We start from the raw sequence: 17,884 nt of genomic DNA on the forward strand, positions 1-17,884 counted from the left end.
TTGTTTAATGCGGTTTTACGACGGTTGATATATCAACCTAACCTAACATTCGCACTTGTATCTAAAGACGCTCAATTACACTGTTTCGTTCACAATTACGATATTTGCTTGACCTCACAGTTTCTCACCAACTTATTACAGTACAGAACGCTGTATCTCGCTAAATGACATCGTTCTTTAAGGTTTCACGATACTTGCATGCGCTTTACCGAGAATGTCACAACATAGCAGTTTCGCACTTGTAACGGTACAACACGCAGTATTTGGCTTGTTCATGCCGTTTTGTGTGCTTTCACAACATTTTACCTATCGCAGTTTCGTACTCGCAATAAACAACACTATCTCGTTAGATGACGTCGTTTTTGGTGGTTTCACGACGCTACCTAGCTTAAACTAACATAACTCAACCTAACATAACCTTCGCACTTCTATCGTTAGAAAACGTTTTACTCGCTACTTTACATTGCTTTCTACAACATTACGACGGTTTCAAGCGCTTTCACATTAGATATCGCAGTTCCCAACTTGTAAAGGTGTAAAACACTGCATCTCACTAAGTGACATTGTTTAATGCGGTTTTACGACGGTTCATACCTTAACCTAACGTAACCTAACCTAACCTAACCCAACCTAACCTAACATAACCTAACCTAACCTAACCTAACCAAACCTAACCTAGCGTAACCTAACCTAACCTAACGACGTTTGCAAGCGCTTTCACATTAGATATCGCAGTTCCCGACTTTTAATGGTGAAAAACACTGCATCTCACTAATTGACATTTGTTTAATGCGGTTTTACGACGGTTCATATCTTAACCTAACCTAACATTCGCACTTGTATCTAAAAACGCTCTATTACACTGTTTTGTTCACAATTACCATATTTGCATAACCTCACAGTTTCTCACCAACTTATTGCAGTACAGAACGTTGTATCTCGCTAAATGACATTGTTCTTTAAGGTTTCACGATGCTTGCATGCGCTTTAACGAGAATATCACAATATAGCAGTTTCGCACTTGTAACGGTAGAACACGCAGTATTTGGCTTGTTCATGCCGTTTTGTGTGCTTTCACAACATTTCACCTATCGCAGTTTAATACTCGCTATAAAACAACACTATCTCGTTAGATGACGTCGTTTTTGGTAGTTTCACGACGCTACCTAGCTTAAACTAACCTAACCTAACCTAACCTTCGCACTTCTATCGTTAGAAAACGTTTTACTCACCACTTTACAATGTTTTCTACAAGATTACGACGGTTTCATGCGCTTTCACATTAGATATCGTAGTTCCCGACTTGTAATGTTGAAAAACACTACATCTCACTAAGTGACATTGTTTAATGCGGTTTTACGACGGTTCATATCTTAACCTAACCTAACATTCGCAATTGTATCTAAAAACGCTCTATTACACTGTTTTGTTCACAATTACAATATTTGCATAACCTCACAGTTTTTCACCAACTTATTGCAGTACAGAACGTTGTATCTCGCTAAATGACATTGTTCTTTAAGGTTTCACGATGCTTGCATGCGCTTTAACGAGAATATCACAATATAGCAGTTTCACACTTGTAACGGTAGAACACGCAGTATTTGGCTTGTTCATGCCGTTTTGTGCGCTTTCACAACATTTCACCTATCGCAGTTTAATACTCGCTATAAAACAACACTATCTCGTTAGATGACGTCGTTTTTGGTAGTTTCACGACGCTACCTAGCTTAAACTAACCTAACCTAACCTAACCTTCGCACTTCTATCGTTAGAAAACGTTTTACTCGCTACTTTACATTGCTTTCTACAACATTACGACGGTTTCAAGCGCTTTCACATTAGATATCGCAGTTCCCGACTTGTAAAGGTGAAAAACACTGCATCTCACTAAGTGACATTGTTTATTGCGGTTTTACAACGGTTCATACCTTAACCTAACGTCCCCTAACCTAACCTAACCCAACCTAACCTAACATAACCTAACCTAACCTAACCTAACCTAACCAAACCTAACCTAACGTAACCTAACCTAACCTAACCTAACCTAACCTAACCTAACCTAACCTAACGACGTTTGCAAGCGCTTTCACATTAGATATCGCAGTTCCCGACTTGTAATGGTGAAAAACACTGCATCTCTCTAAGTGACATTGTTTAATGCGGTTTTACGACGGTTCATATCTTAACCTAACCTAACATTCGTACTTGTATTGAAAAACGCTCTATTACACTGTTTCGTTCACAATTACGATATTTGCATAACCTCACAGTTTTTCACCAACTTATTGCAGTACAGAACGCTGTATCTCGCTAAATGACATTGTTCTTTAAGGTTTCACGATGCTTGCATGCGCTTTAACGAGAATATCACAATATAGCAGTTTCGCACTTGTAACGGTAGAACACGCAGTATTTGGCTTGTTCATGCCGTTTTGTGTGCTTTCACAACATTTCACCTATCGCAGTTTAATACTCGCAATAAAACAACACTATCTCTTTAGATGACGTCGTTTTTGGTAGTTTCACGACGCTACCTAGCCTAAACTAACCTAACCTAACCTAACCTTCGCACTTCTATCGTTAGAAAACGTTTTACTCGCAACTTTACAATGTTTTCTACAAGATTACGACGGTTTCATGCGCTTTCACATTAGATATCGTAGTTCCCGACTTGTAAAGGTGAAAAACACTGCATCTCACTAAGTGACATTGTTTAATGCGGTTTTAGCGCGGTTCGTATCTTAACCTAACCTAACCTGACCTAACCTAACCCAACCTAACCTAACATAACCTAACCTAACCTAACCTAACCAAACCTAACCTAACGTAACCTAACCTAACCTAACCTAACCTAACGACGTTTGCATGCGCTTTCACATAAGATATCGCAGTTCCCGACTTGTAAAGGTGAAAAACACTGCATCTCACTAAGTGACATTGTTTAATGCGGTTTTACGACGGTTCATATCTTAACCTAACCTAACATTCGTACTTGTATGGAAAAACGCTCTATTACACTGTTTCGTTCACAATTACGATATTTGCATAACCTCACAGTTTTTCACCAACTTATTGCAGTACAGAACGCTGTATCTCGCTAAATGACATCGTTCTTTAAGGTTTCACGATGGTTGCATGCGCTTTAACAAGAATATCACATTATAGCAGTTTCGCACTTGTAACGGTACAACACGCAGTATCTGGCTTGTTCAAGCCGTTTTGTGTGCTTTCACAACATTTCACCTATTGCAGTTACGTACATGCAATAAAACAACGCTATCTCGTTAGATGACGTTGTTTTTGGTAGTTTCAAGACGCTACCTAGCTTAAACTAACATAACTCAACCTAACATAACCTTCGCACTTCTATCGTTAGAAAACGTTTTACTCGCTACTTTACATTGCTTTCTACAACAATACGACGGTTTCAAGCGCTTTCACATTAGATATCACAGTTCCCAACTTGTAAAGGTGAAAAACACTGCATCTCACTAAGTGACATTGTTTAATGCGGTTTTACGACGGTTCATACCTTAACCTAACGTAACCTAACCTAACCTAACCTAACCTTACCTAACCTAACCTAACCTAACCCAACCCAACCCAACCTAACCTAACGTAACCTAACCTAACCTAAACTAACCTAACCCAACCTAACCTAACCTAACCCAACCCAACCCAACCCAACCTAACCTAACCTAAGCTAACCTAACCAAACCTAACCTAACTTAACCTAACCTAACGTAACCTAACCTAACCTAACCTATTCTAACGTAACCTAACCTTTCCTGACCTATCCTAACCTAACGTAACCTAACCTAACCTAACCTAACATAACCTAACGTAACCTAACCTAACCTAACCTAACCTAACGTAACCTAACCTAACCTAACCTAACCCAACCCAACCCAACCCAACCCAAACCAACAACACCCAACCCAACCTAACCTAACCTAACCTAACCTTACCTAACCTAACCAAATTATCCTTACCTAACCTAACCTAACCTAACGTAACCTAACCTAACCTAACCTAACGTAACCTAACCTAACCTAACGTAACCTAACCTAACCTAACCTAACCCAACCCAACCTAACCTAACCTAACCTAACCCAACTCAACCCAACCTAACCTAATCTAACCTAACCTAACCTAACCTAACAAAACCTAACCTAACCTAACCTAACCTACCTAACGACGGTTGCAAGCGCTTTCACATTAGATATCGCAGTTCCCGACTTTTAATGGTGAAAAACACTGCATCTCACTAATTGACATTGTTTAATGCGGTTTTACGACGGTTCATATCTTAACCTAACCTAACATTCGCACTTGTTTCTAAAACCGCTCTATTACACTGTTTTGTTCACAATTACCATATTTGCATAACCTCACAGTTTTTCACCAACTTATTGCAGTACAGAACGTTGTATCTCGCTAAATGACATTGTTCTTTAAGGTTTCACGATGCTTGCATGCGCTTTAACGAGAATATCACAATATAGCAGTTTCGCACTTGTAACGGTAGAACACGCAGTATTTGGCTTGTTCATGCCGTTTTGTGTGCTTTCACAACATTTCACCTATCGCAGTTCAATACTCGCTATAAAACACTATCTCGTTAGATGACGTCGTTTTCGGTAGTTTCACGACGCTACCTAGCTTAAACTAACCTAACCTAACCTAACCTTCGCACTTCTATCGTTAGAAAACGTTTTACTCGCAACTTTACAATGTTTTCTACAAGATTACGACGGTTTCATGCGCTTTCACATTAGATATCGTATTCCCGACTTGTAATGTTGAAAAACACTACATCTCACTAAGTGACATTGTTTAATGCGGTTTTACGACGGTTGATATGTCAACCTAACCTAACATTCGCACTTGTATCTAAAGACGCTCAATTACACTGTTTCGTTCACAATTACGATATTTGCTTGACCTCACAGTTTCTCACCAACTTATTACAGTACAGAACGCTGTATCTCGCTAAATGACATCGTTCTTTAAGGTTTCACGATACTTGCATGCGCTTTACCGAGAATGTCAAAACATAGCAGTTTCGCACTTGTAACGGTACAACACGCAGTATTTGGCTTGTTCATGCCGTTTTGTATGCTTTCACATTTTACCTATCGCAGTTTCGTACTCGCAATAAAACAACACTATCTCGTTAGATGACGTCGTTTTTGGTGGTTTCACGACGCTACCTAGCTTAAACTAACATAACTCAACCTAACATAACCTTCGCACTTCTATCGTTAGAAAACGTTTTACTCGCTACTTTACATTGCTTTCTACAACATTACGACGGTTTCAAGCGCTTTCACATTAGATATCGCAGTTCCCAACTTGTAAAGGTGAAAAACACTGCATCTCACTAAGTGACATTGTTTATTGCGGTTTTACAACGGTTCATACCTTAACCGAACGTAACCTAACCTAACCTAACCCAACCTAACCTAACATAACCTAACCTAACCTAACCTAACCTAACCAAACCTAACCTAACGTAACCTAACCTAACCTAACCTAACCTAACGACGTTTGCAAGCGCTTTCACATTAGATATCGCAGTTCCCGACTTGTAATGGTGAAAAACACTGCATCTCACTAAGTGACATTGTTTAATGCGGTTTTACGACGGTTCATATCTTAACCTAACCTAACATTCGTACTTGTATTGAAAAACGCTCTATTACACTGTTTCGTTCACAATTACGATATTTGCATAATCTCACAGTTTTTCACCAACTTATTGCAGTACAGAACGCTGTATCTCGCTAAATGACATTGTTCTTTAAGGTTTCACGATGCTTGCATGCGCTTTAACGAGAATATCACAATATAGCAGTTTCGCACTTGTAACGGTAGAACACGCAGTATTTGGCTTGTTCATGCCGTTTTGTGTGCTTTCACAACATTTTACCTATCGCAGTTTCGTACTCGCAATAAACAACACTATCTCGTTAGATGACGTCGTTTTGGGTGGTTTCACGACGCTACCTAGCTTAAAGTAACAAAACTCAACCTAACATAACCTTCGCACGTCTATCGTTAGAAAACGTTTTACTCGCTACTTTACATTGCTTTCTACAACATTACGACGGTTTCAAGCGCTTTCACATTAGATATCGTAGTTCCCAACTTGTAAAGGTGAAAAACACTGCATCTCACTAAGTGACATTGTTTAATGCGTTTTTACGACGGTTCATACCTTAACCTAACGTAACCTAACCTAACCTAACATAACCTAACCTAACCTAACCTAACCTAACCAATTCTAACCTAGCGTAACCTAACCTAACCTAACCTAACCTAACGACGTTTGCAAGCGCTTTCACATTAGATATTCCAGTTCCCGACTTGTAATGGTGAAAAACACAGCATCTCACTAAGTGACATTGTTTAATGCGGTTTTAGCGCGGTTCATATCTTAACCTAACCTAACCTTACCTAACCCAACCTAACCTAACCGAATCTAACCAAACCTTACCTAACATCCCTAACCTAACCTAACCTAACCTAACCAAACCTAACCTAACCTAACCTAACGTAACCTAACCTAACCTAACGACGTTTGCAAGCGCTTTCACATTAGATATCGCAGTTCCCGACTTGTAATGGCGAAAAACACTGCATCTCATCAAGTGACATTGTTTAATGCGGTTTTACGACGGTTCATATCTTAACCTAACCTAACATTCGCACTTGTATTAAAAAACGCTCTATTACACTGTTTCGTTCACAATTAGGATATTTGCATAACCTCACAGTTTTTCACCAACTTATTGCAGTACAGAACGCTGTATCTCGCTAAATGACATCGTTCTTTAAGGTTTCACGATGCTTGCATGCGCTTTAACGAGAATATCACAACATAGCAGTTTCGCACTTGTAACGGTACAACACGCAGTATTTGGCTTGTTCATGCCGTTTTGTGTGCTTTCACAACATTTCACCTATCGCAGTTTCGTACTCGCAATAAAACAACACTATCTCGTTAAATGACGTTGTTTTTGGTAGTTTCACGACGCTACCTAGCTTAAACTAACATAACTCAACCTAACATAACCTTCGCACTTCTATCGTTAGAAAACGTTTTACTCGCTACTTTACATTGCTTTCTACAACAATACGACGGTTTCAAGCGCTTTCACATTAGATATCACAGTTCCCAACTTGTAAAGGTGAAAAACACTGCATCTCACTAAGTGACATTGTTTAATGCGGTTTTACGACGGTTTATACCTTAACCTAACGTAACCTAACCTAACCTAACCTAACCTTACCTAACCTAACCTAACCTAACCTAACCCAACCCAACCCAACCTAACCTAACCTAACCTAACCTAAACTAACCTAACCCAACCTAACCTAACCTAACCTAACCTAACCCAACCCAACCCAACCCAACCTAACCTAACCTAAGCTAACCTAACCAAACCTAACCTAACTTAACCTAACCTAACGTAACCTAACCTAACCTAACCTAACCTATTCTAACGTAACCTAACCTTTCCTGACCTAACCTAACCTAACGTAACCTAACCTAACCTAACCTAACATAACCTAACGTAACCTAACCTAACCTAACGTAACCTAACCTAACCTAACCCAACCTAACCCAACCCAACCCAACCCAACAACACCCAACCCAACCTAACCTAACCTAACCTAACCTTACCTAACCTAACCAAATTATCCTTACCTAACCTAACCTAACCTAACGTAACCTAACCTAACCTAACCTAACGTAACCTAACCTAACCTAACGTAACCTAACCTAACCTAACCCAACCTAACCTAACCTAACCTAACCTAACCCAACTCAACCCAACCTAACCTAATCTAACCTAACCTAACCTAACCTAACAAAACCTAACCTAACCTAACCTAACCTAACCTAACGACGGTTGCAAGCGCTTTCACATTAGATATCGCAGTTCCCGACTTTTAATGGTGAAAAACACTGCATCTCACTAATTGACATTGTTTAATGCGGTTTTACGACGGTTCATATCTTAACCTAACCTAACATTCGCACTTGTATTAAAAAACGCTCTATTACACTGTTTCGTTCACAATTAGGATATTTGCATAACCTCACAGTTTTTCACCAACTTATTGCAGTACAGAACGCTGTATCTCGCTAAATGACATCGTTCTTTAAGGTTTCACGATGCTTGCATGCGCTTTAACGAGAATATCACAACATAGCAGTTTCGCACTTGTAACGGTACAACACGCAGTATTTGGCTTGTTCATGCCGTTTTGTGTGCTTTCACAACATTTTACCTATCGCAGTTTCGTACTCGCAATAAACAACACTATCTCGTTAGATGACGTCGTTTTTGGTGGTTTCACGACGCTACCTAGCTTAAACTAACATAACTCAACCTAACATAACCTTCGCACTTCTATCGTTAGAAAACGTTTTACTCGCTACTTTACATTGCTTTCTACAACATTACGACGGTTTCAAGCGCTTTCACATTAGATATCGCAGTTCCCAACTTGTAAAGGTGAAAAACACTGCATCTCACTAAGTGACATTGTTTAATGCGGTTTAAGCGCGGTTCATATCTTAACCTAACCTAACCTAACCCAACCTAACCTAACCCAACCTAACCTAAATAACCTAACCTAACCTAACCTAACCAAACCTAACCTAACGTAACCTAACCCAACCTAACCTAACCTAACCTAACGACGTTTGCAAGCACTTTCACATTAGATATCGCAGTTCCCGACTTGTAATGGTGAAAAACACTGCATCTCACTAAGTGACATTGTTTAATGCGGTTTTACGACGGTTCATATCTTAACCTAACCTAACATTAGTACTTGTATGGAAAAACGCTCTATTACACTGTTTCGTTCACAATTACGATATTTGCATAACCTCACAGTTTTTCACCAACTTATTGCAGTACAGAACGCTGTATCTCGCTAAATGACATCGTTCTTTAAGGTTTCACGATGCTTGCATGCGCTTTAACAAGAATATCACATTATAGCAGTTTCGCACTTGTAACGGTACAACGCGCAGTATCTGGCTTGTTCAAGCCGTTTTGTGTACTTTCACAACATTTCACCTATTGCAGTTACGTACATGCAATAAAACAACACTATCTCGTTAGATGACGTCCTTTTTGGTGGTCTCACGACGCTACATAGCTTAAACTAACATAACTCAAGCTAACCTTCGCACTTCTATCGTTAGAAAACGTTTTACTCGCAACTTTACAATGTTTTCTACAAGATTACGACGGTTTCATGCGCTTTCACATTAGATATCGTAGTTCCCGACTTGTAATGATGAAAAACACTACATCTCACTAAGTGACATTGTTTAATGCGGTTTTACGACGGTTGATATTTCAACCTAACCTAACATTCGCACTTGTATCTAAATACGCTCAATTACACTGTTTCGTTCACAATTACGATATTTGCTTGACCTCACAGTTTCTCACCAACTTATTACAGTTCAGAACGCTGTATCTCGCTAAATGACATCGTTCTTTAAGGTTTCACGATACTTGCATGCGCTTTAACGAGAATATCACATTAAAGCAGTTTCGCTCTTGTAACGGCACAAGACGCAGTATCTGGCTAGTTCATGCCATTTTGTGTGCTTTCCCAATATTACACCTATCGCAGTTTCGTACTCGCAATAAAACAACACTATCTCGTTAGATGACATCGTTTTTGGTGGTTTCACGACGCTACCTAGCTCAAACTAACCGAACCTTCGCACTTCTATCGTTAGAAAACGTTTTATTCGCTACTTTACAATGTTTTCTACAAGATTACGACGGTTTCATGCGCTTTCACATTAGATATCGCAGTTCCCAACTTGTAAAGGTCAAAAACACTGCATCTCACAAAGTGACATTGTTTAATGCGGTTTTACGACGGTTCATACCTTAACCTAACGTAACCTAACCTAACCTAACCTAACCTTACCTAACCTAACCTAACCTAACCCAACCCAACCAACCTAACCTAACCTAACCTAACCTAAACTAACCTAACCTAACCCAACCTAACCTAACCTAACCTAACCTAACCCAACCCAACCCAACCCAACCTAACCTAACCTAAGCTAACCTAACCAAACCTAACCAAACCTAACCTAACCTAACTTAACCTAACCTAACGTAACCTAACCTAACCTTACCTAACCTAACCTAACCTAACGTAACCTAACCTAACCTAACCTAACGTAACCTAACCTAACCTAACGTAACCTAACCTAACCTAACCTAACCTAACCCAACCTAACCTAACCTAACCTAACCCAACTCAACCCAACCTAACCTAATCTAACCTAACCTAACCTAACCTAACCTAACAAAACCTAACCTAACCTAACCTAACCTAACCTAACCTAACGACGGTTGCAAGCGCTTTCACATTAGATATCGCAGTTCCCGACTTTCAATGGTGAAAAACACTGCATCTCACTAATTGACATTGTTTAATGCGGTTTTACGACGGTTCATATCTTAACCTAACCTAACATTCGCACTTGTATCTAAATACGCTCTATTACACTGTTTTGTTCACAATTACCATATTTGCATACCCTCACAGTTTTTCACCAACTTATTGCAGTACAGAACGTTGTATCTCGCTAAATGACATTGTTCTTTAAGGTTTCACGATGCTTGCATGCGCTTTAACGAGAATATCACAATATAGCAGTTTCGCACTTGTAACGGTAGAACACGCAGTATTTGGCTTGTTCATGCCGTTTTGTGTGCTTTCACAACATTTCACCTATCGCAGTTTAATACTCGCTATAAAACAACACTATCTCGTTAGATGACGTCGTTTTTGGTAGTTTCACGACGCTACCTAGCTGAAACTAACCTAACCTAACCTAACCTTCGCACTTCTATCGTTAGAAAACGTTTTACTCGCAACTTTACAATGTTTTCTACAAGATTACGACGGTTTCATGCGCTTTCACATTAGATATCGTAGTTCCCGACTTGTAATGTTGAAAAACACTACATCTCACTAAGTGACATTGTTTAATGCGGTTTTACGACGGTTGATATGTCTACCTAACCTAACATTCGCACTTGTATCTAAAGACGCTCAATTACACTGTTTCGTTCACAATTACGATATTTGCTTGACCTCACAGTTTCGCACCAACTTATTACAGTACAGAACGCTGTATCTCGCTAAATGACATCGTTCTTTAAGGTTTCACGATACTTGCATGCGCTTTACCGAGAATGTCAAAACATAGCAGTTTCGCACTTGTAACGGTACAACACGCAGTATTTGGCTTGTTCATGCCGTTTTGTGTGCTTTCACATTTTACCTATCGCAGTTTCGTACTCGCAATAAAACAACACTATCTCGTTAGATGACGTCGTTTTTGGTGGTTTCACGACGCTACCTAGCTTAAACTAACATAACTCAACCTAACATAACCTTCGCACTTCTATCGTTAGAAAACGTTTTACTCGCAACTTTACAATGTTTTCTACAAGATTACGACGGTTTCATGCGCTTTCACATAAGATATCGTAGTTCCCGACTTGTAATGTTGAAAAACACTACATCTCAGTAAGTGACATTGTTTAATGCGGTTTTACGATGGTTGATATGTCAACCTAACCTACCATTCGCACTTGTATCTAAAGACGCTCAATTACACTGTTTCGTTCACAATTACGATATTTGCTTGACCTCACAGTTTCTCACCAACTTATTACAGTACAGAACGCTGTATCTCGCTAAATGACATCGTTCTTTAGGTTTCACGATACTTGCATGCGCTTTACCGAGAATGTCACAACATAGCAGTTTCGCACTTGTAACGGTACAACACGCAGTATTTGGCTTGTTCATGCCGTTTTGTGTGCTTTCACAACATTTTACCTATCGCAGTTTCGTACTCGCAATAAACAACACTATCTCGTTAGATGACGTCGTTTTTGGTGGTTTCACGACGCTACCTAGTTCAAACTAACCGAACCTTCGCACTTCTATCGTTAGAAAACGTTTTATTCGCTACTTTACAATGTTTTCTACAAGATTACGACGGTTTCATGCGCTTTCACATTAGATATCGCAGTTCCCAACTTGTAAAGGTGAAAAACACTGCATCTCACTAAGTGACATTGTTTATTGCGGTTTTACGACGGTTCATACCTTAACCTAACGTAACCTAACCTAACCTAACCCAACCTAACCTAACATAACCTAACCTAACCTAACCTAACCTAACCAAACCTAACCTAACCTAACCTAACCTTACCTAACCTAACCAAATTATCCTTACCTAACCTAACCTAACCTAACGTAACCTAACCTAACCTAACCTAACGTAACCTAACCTAACCTAACGTAACCTAACCTAACCTAACCTAACCTAACCCAACCCAACCTAACCTAACCTAACCTAACCCAACTCAACCCAACCTAACCTAATCTAACCTAACCTAACCTAACCTAACCTAACCTAACGACGGTTGCAAGCGCTTTCACATTAGATATCGCAGTTCCCGACTTTTAATGGTGAAAAACACTGCATCTCACTAAATGACATTGTTTAATGCGGTTTTACGACGGTTCATATCTTAACCTAACCTAACATTCGCACTTGTATCTAAAAACGCTTTATTACACTGTTTTGTTCACAATTACCATATTTGCATAACCTCACAGTTTTTCACCAACTTATTGCAGTACAGAACGTTGTATCTCGCTAAATGACATTGTTCTTTAAGGTTTCACGATGCTTGCATGCTATTTAACGAGAATATCACAATATAGCAGTTTCGCACTTGTAACGGTAGAACACGCAGTATTTGGCTTGTTCATGCCGTTTTGTGTGCTTTCACAACATTTCACCTATTGAAGTTTAATACTCGCTATAAAACAACACTATCTCGTTAGATGACGTCGTTTTTAGTAGTTTCACGACGCTAAGTAGCTTAAACTAACCTAACCTAACCTAACCTTCGCACTTCTATCGTTAGAAAACGTTTTACTCGCAACTTTACAATGTTTTCTACAAGATTACGACGGTTTCATGCGCTTTCACATTAGATATCGTAGTTCCCGACTTGTAATCTTGAAAAACACTACATCTCACTAAGTGACTGTTTATTGCGGTTTTACGACGGTTGATATGTCAACCTAACCTAACATTCGCACTTGTATCTAAAGACGCTCAATTACACTGTTTCGTTCACAATTACGATATTTGCTTGACCTCACAGTTTCTCACCAACTTATTACAGTACAGAACGCTGTATCTCGCTAAATGACATCGTTTTTTAAGGTTTCACGATACTTGCATGCGCTTTACCGAGAATGTCAAAACATAGCAGTTTCGCACTTGTAACGGTACAACACGCAGTATTTGGCTTGTTCATGCCGTTTTGTGTGCTTTCACATTTTACCTAGCGCAGTTTCGTACTCGCAATAAAACAACACTATCTCGTTAGATGACGTCGTTTTTGGTGGTTTCACGACGCTACCTAGCTTAAATTAACATAACTCAACCTAACATAACCTTCGCACTTCTATCGTTAGAAAACGTTTTACTCGCTACTTTACATTGCTTTCTACAACATTACGACGGTTTCAAGCGCTTTAACATTAGATATCGCAGTTCCCAACTTGTAATGGTGAAAATCACTGCATCTCACTAAGTGACATTGTTTATTGCGGTTTTACGACGGTTCATACCTTAACCTAACGTAACCTAACCTAACCTAACCCAACCTAACCTAACATAACCTAACCTAACCTAACCTAACCAAACCTAACCTAACGTAACCTAACCTAACCTAACCTAACCTAACCTAACGACGTTTGCAAGCGCTTTCACATTAGATATCGCAGTTCCCGACTTGTAATGGTGAAAAACACTGCATCTCACTAAGTGACATTGTTTAATGCGGTTTTACGACGGTTCATATCTTAACCTAACCTAACATTCGTACTTGTATTGAAAAACGCTCTATTTCACTGTTTCGTTCACAATTACGATATTTGCATAACCTCACAGTTTTTCACCAACTTATTGCAGTACAGAACGCTGTATCTCGCTAAATGACATTGTTCTTTAAGGTTTCACGATGCTTGCATGCGCTTTAACGAGAATATCACAATATAGCAGTTTCGCACTTGTAACGGTAGAACACGCAGTATTTGGCTTGTTCATGCCGTTTTGTGTGCTTTCACAACATTTCACCTAACGCAGTTTAATACTCGTAATAAAACAACACTATCTCATTAGATGACGTCGTTTTTGGTAGTTTCACGACGCTACCTAGCCTAAACTAACCTAACCTAACCTAACCTTCGCACTTCTATCGTTAAAAAACGTTTTACTCGCAACTTTACAATGTTTTCTACAAGATTACGACGGTTTCATGCGCTTTCACATTAGATATCGTAGTTCCCGACTTGTAGTGTTGAAAAACACTACATCTCACTAAGTGACATTGTTTAATGCGGTTTTACGATGGTTGATATGTTAACCTAACATTCGCACTTGTATCTAAAGATGCTCAATTACACTGTTTTGTTCACAATTACGATATTTGCTTGACCTCACAGTTTCTCACCAACTTATTACAGTACAGAACGCTGTATCTCGCTAAATGACATCGTTCTTTAAGGTTTCACGATACTTGCATGCGCTTTACCGAGAATGTCACAACATAGCAGTTTCGCACTTGTAACGGTACAACACGCAGTATTTGGCTTGTTCATACCGTTTTGTGTGCTTTCACAACATTTTACCTATCGCAGTTTCGTACTCGCAATAAACAACACTATCTCGTTAGATGACGTCGTTTTTGGTGGTTTCACGACGCTACCTAGCTTAAACTAACATAACTCAACCTAACATAACCTTCGCACTTCTATCGTTAGAAAACGTTTTACTCGCTACTTTACATTGCTTTCTACAACATTACGACGGTTTCAAGCGCTTTCACATTAGATATCGCAGTTCCCAACTTGTAAAGGTGAAAAACACTGCATCTCACTAAGTGACATTGTTTAATGCGGTTTTAGCGCGGTTCATATCTTAACCTAACCTAACCTAACCTAACCTAACCCAACCTAACCTAACCTAACCTAACCTAACCTAACCTAACCTAACCAAACCTAACCTAACGTAACCTAACCTAACCTAACCTAACCTAACGACGTTTGCAAGCGCTTTCACATTAGATATCGCAGTTCCCGACTTGTAATGGTGAAAAACACAGCATCTCACTAAGTGACATTGTTTAATGCGGTTTTAGCGCGGTTCATATCTTAACCTAACCTAACCTTACCTAACCCAACCTAACCTAACCTAACCTAACCAAACCTTACCTAACATCCCTAACCTAACCTAACCTAACCTAACCTAACCAAACCTAACCTAACCTAACCTAACGTAACCTAACCTAACCTAACCTAACCTAACCTAACCTAACGACGTTTGCAAGCGCTTTCACATTAGATATCGCAGTTCCCGACTTGTAATGGTGAAAAACACTGCATCTCACTAAGTGACATTGTTTAATGCGGTTTTACGACGGTTCATATCTTAACCTAACCTAACATTCGCACTTGTATTAAAAAACGCTCTATTACACTGTTTCGTTCACAATTAGGATATTTGCATAACCTCACAGTTTTTCACCAACTTATTGCAGTACAGAACGCTGTATCTCGCTAAATGACATCGTTCTTTAAGGTTTCACAATGCTTGCATGCGCTTTAACGAGAATATCACAACATAGCAGTTTCGCACTTGTAACGGTACAACACGCAGTATTTGGCTTGTTCATGCCGTTTTGTGTGCTTTCACAACATTTCACCTATCGCAGTTTCGTACTCGCAATAAAACAACACTATCTCGTTAGATGACGTTGGTTTTGGTAGTTTCACGACGCTACCTAGCTTAAACTAACATAACTCAACCTAACATAACCTTCGCACTTCTATCGTTAGAAAACGTTTTACTCGCTACTTTACATTGCTTTCTACAACAATACGACGGTTTCAAGCGCTTTCACATTAGATATCACAGTTCCCAACTTGTAAAGGTGAAAAACACTGCATCTCACTAAGTGACATTGTTTAATGCGGTTTTACGACGGTTCATACCTTAACCTAACGTAACCTAACCCAACCTAACCTAACATAACCTAACCTAACCTAACCTAACCTAACCAAACCTAACCTAACGTAACCTAACCTAACCTAACCTAACCTAACCTAACGACGTTTGCAAGCGCTTTCACATTAGATATCGCAGTTCCCGACTTGTAATGGTGAAAAACACTGCATCTCACTAAGTGACATTGTTTAATGCGGTTTTACGACGGTTCATATCTTAACCTAACCTAACATTCGTATTTGTATTGAAAAACGCTCTATTACACTGTTTCGTTCACAATTACGATATTTGCATAACCTCACAGTTTTTCACCAACTTATTGCAGTACAGAACGCTGTATCTCGCTAAATGACATTGTTCTTTAAGGTTTCACGATGCTTGCATGCGCTTTAACGAGAATATCACAATATAGCAGTTTCGCACTTGTAACGGTAGAACACGCAGTATTCGGCTTGTTCATGCCGTTTTGTGTGATTTCACAACATTTCACCTATCGCAGTTTATTACTCGCAATAAAACAACACTATCTCTTTAGATGACGTCGTTTTTGGTAGTTTCACGACGCTACCTAGCCTAAACTAACCTAACCTAACCTAACCTAACCTTCGCACTTCTATCGTTAGAAAACGTTTTACTCGCAACTTTACAATGTTTTCTACAAGATTACGACGGTTTCATGCGCTCTCACATTAGATATCGTAGTTCCCGACTTGTAATGTTGAAAAACACTACATCTCACTAAGTGACATTGTTTAATGCGGTTTTACGATGGTTGATATGTCAACCTAACCTAACATTCGCACTCGTATCTAAAGACGCTCAATTACACTGTTTCGTTCACAATTACAATATTTGCTTGACCTCACAGTTTCTCACCAACTTATTACAGTACAGAACGCTGTATCTCGCTAAATGACATCGTTCTTTAAGGTTTCACGATACTTGCATGCGCTTTACCGAGAATGTCACAACATAGCAGTTTCGCACTTGTAACGGTACAACACGCAGTATTTGGCTTGTTCATGCCGTTTTGTGTGCTTTCACAACATTTTACCTATCGCAGTTTCGTACTCGCAATAAACAACACTATCTCGTTAGATGACGTCGTTTTTGGTGGTTTCACGACACTACCTAGCTTAAACTAACATAACTCAACCTAACATAACCTTCGCACTTCTATCGTTAGAAAACGTTTTACTCGCTACTTTACATTGCTTTCTACAACATTACGACGGTTTCAAGCGCTTTCACATTAGATATCGCAGTTCCCAACTTGTAAAGGTGAAAAACACTGCATCTCACTAAGTGACATTGTTTAATGCGGTTTTAGCGCGGTTCATATCTTAACCTAACCTAACCTAACCTAACCTAACCCAACCTAACCTAACCTAACCTAACCTAACCTAACCTAACCAAACCTAACCTAACGTAACCTAACCTAACCTAACCTAACCTAACGACGTTTGCAAGCGCTTTCACATTAGATATCGCAGTTCCCGACTTGTAATGGTGAAAAACACAGCATCTCACTAAGTGACATTGTTTAATGCGGTTTTAGCGCGGTTCATATCTTAACCTAACCTAACCTTACCTAACCCAACCTAACCTAACCTAACCTAACCAAACCTTACCTAACATCCCTAACCTAACCTAACCTAACCTAACCAAACCTAACCTAACCTAACCTAACCTAACCTAACGACGTTTGCAAGCGCT

This window comes from Rhipicephalus microplus, chromosome 4 (assembly GCF_043290135.1).
Source record: "Rhipicephalus microplus isolate Deutch F79 chromosome 4, USDA_Rmic, whole genome shotgun sequence".
Classification (NCBI taxonomy): Eukaryota; Metazoa; Arthropoda; class Arachnida; order Ixodida; family Ixodidae; genus Rhipicephalus; species Rhipicephalus microplus.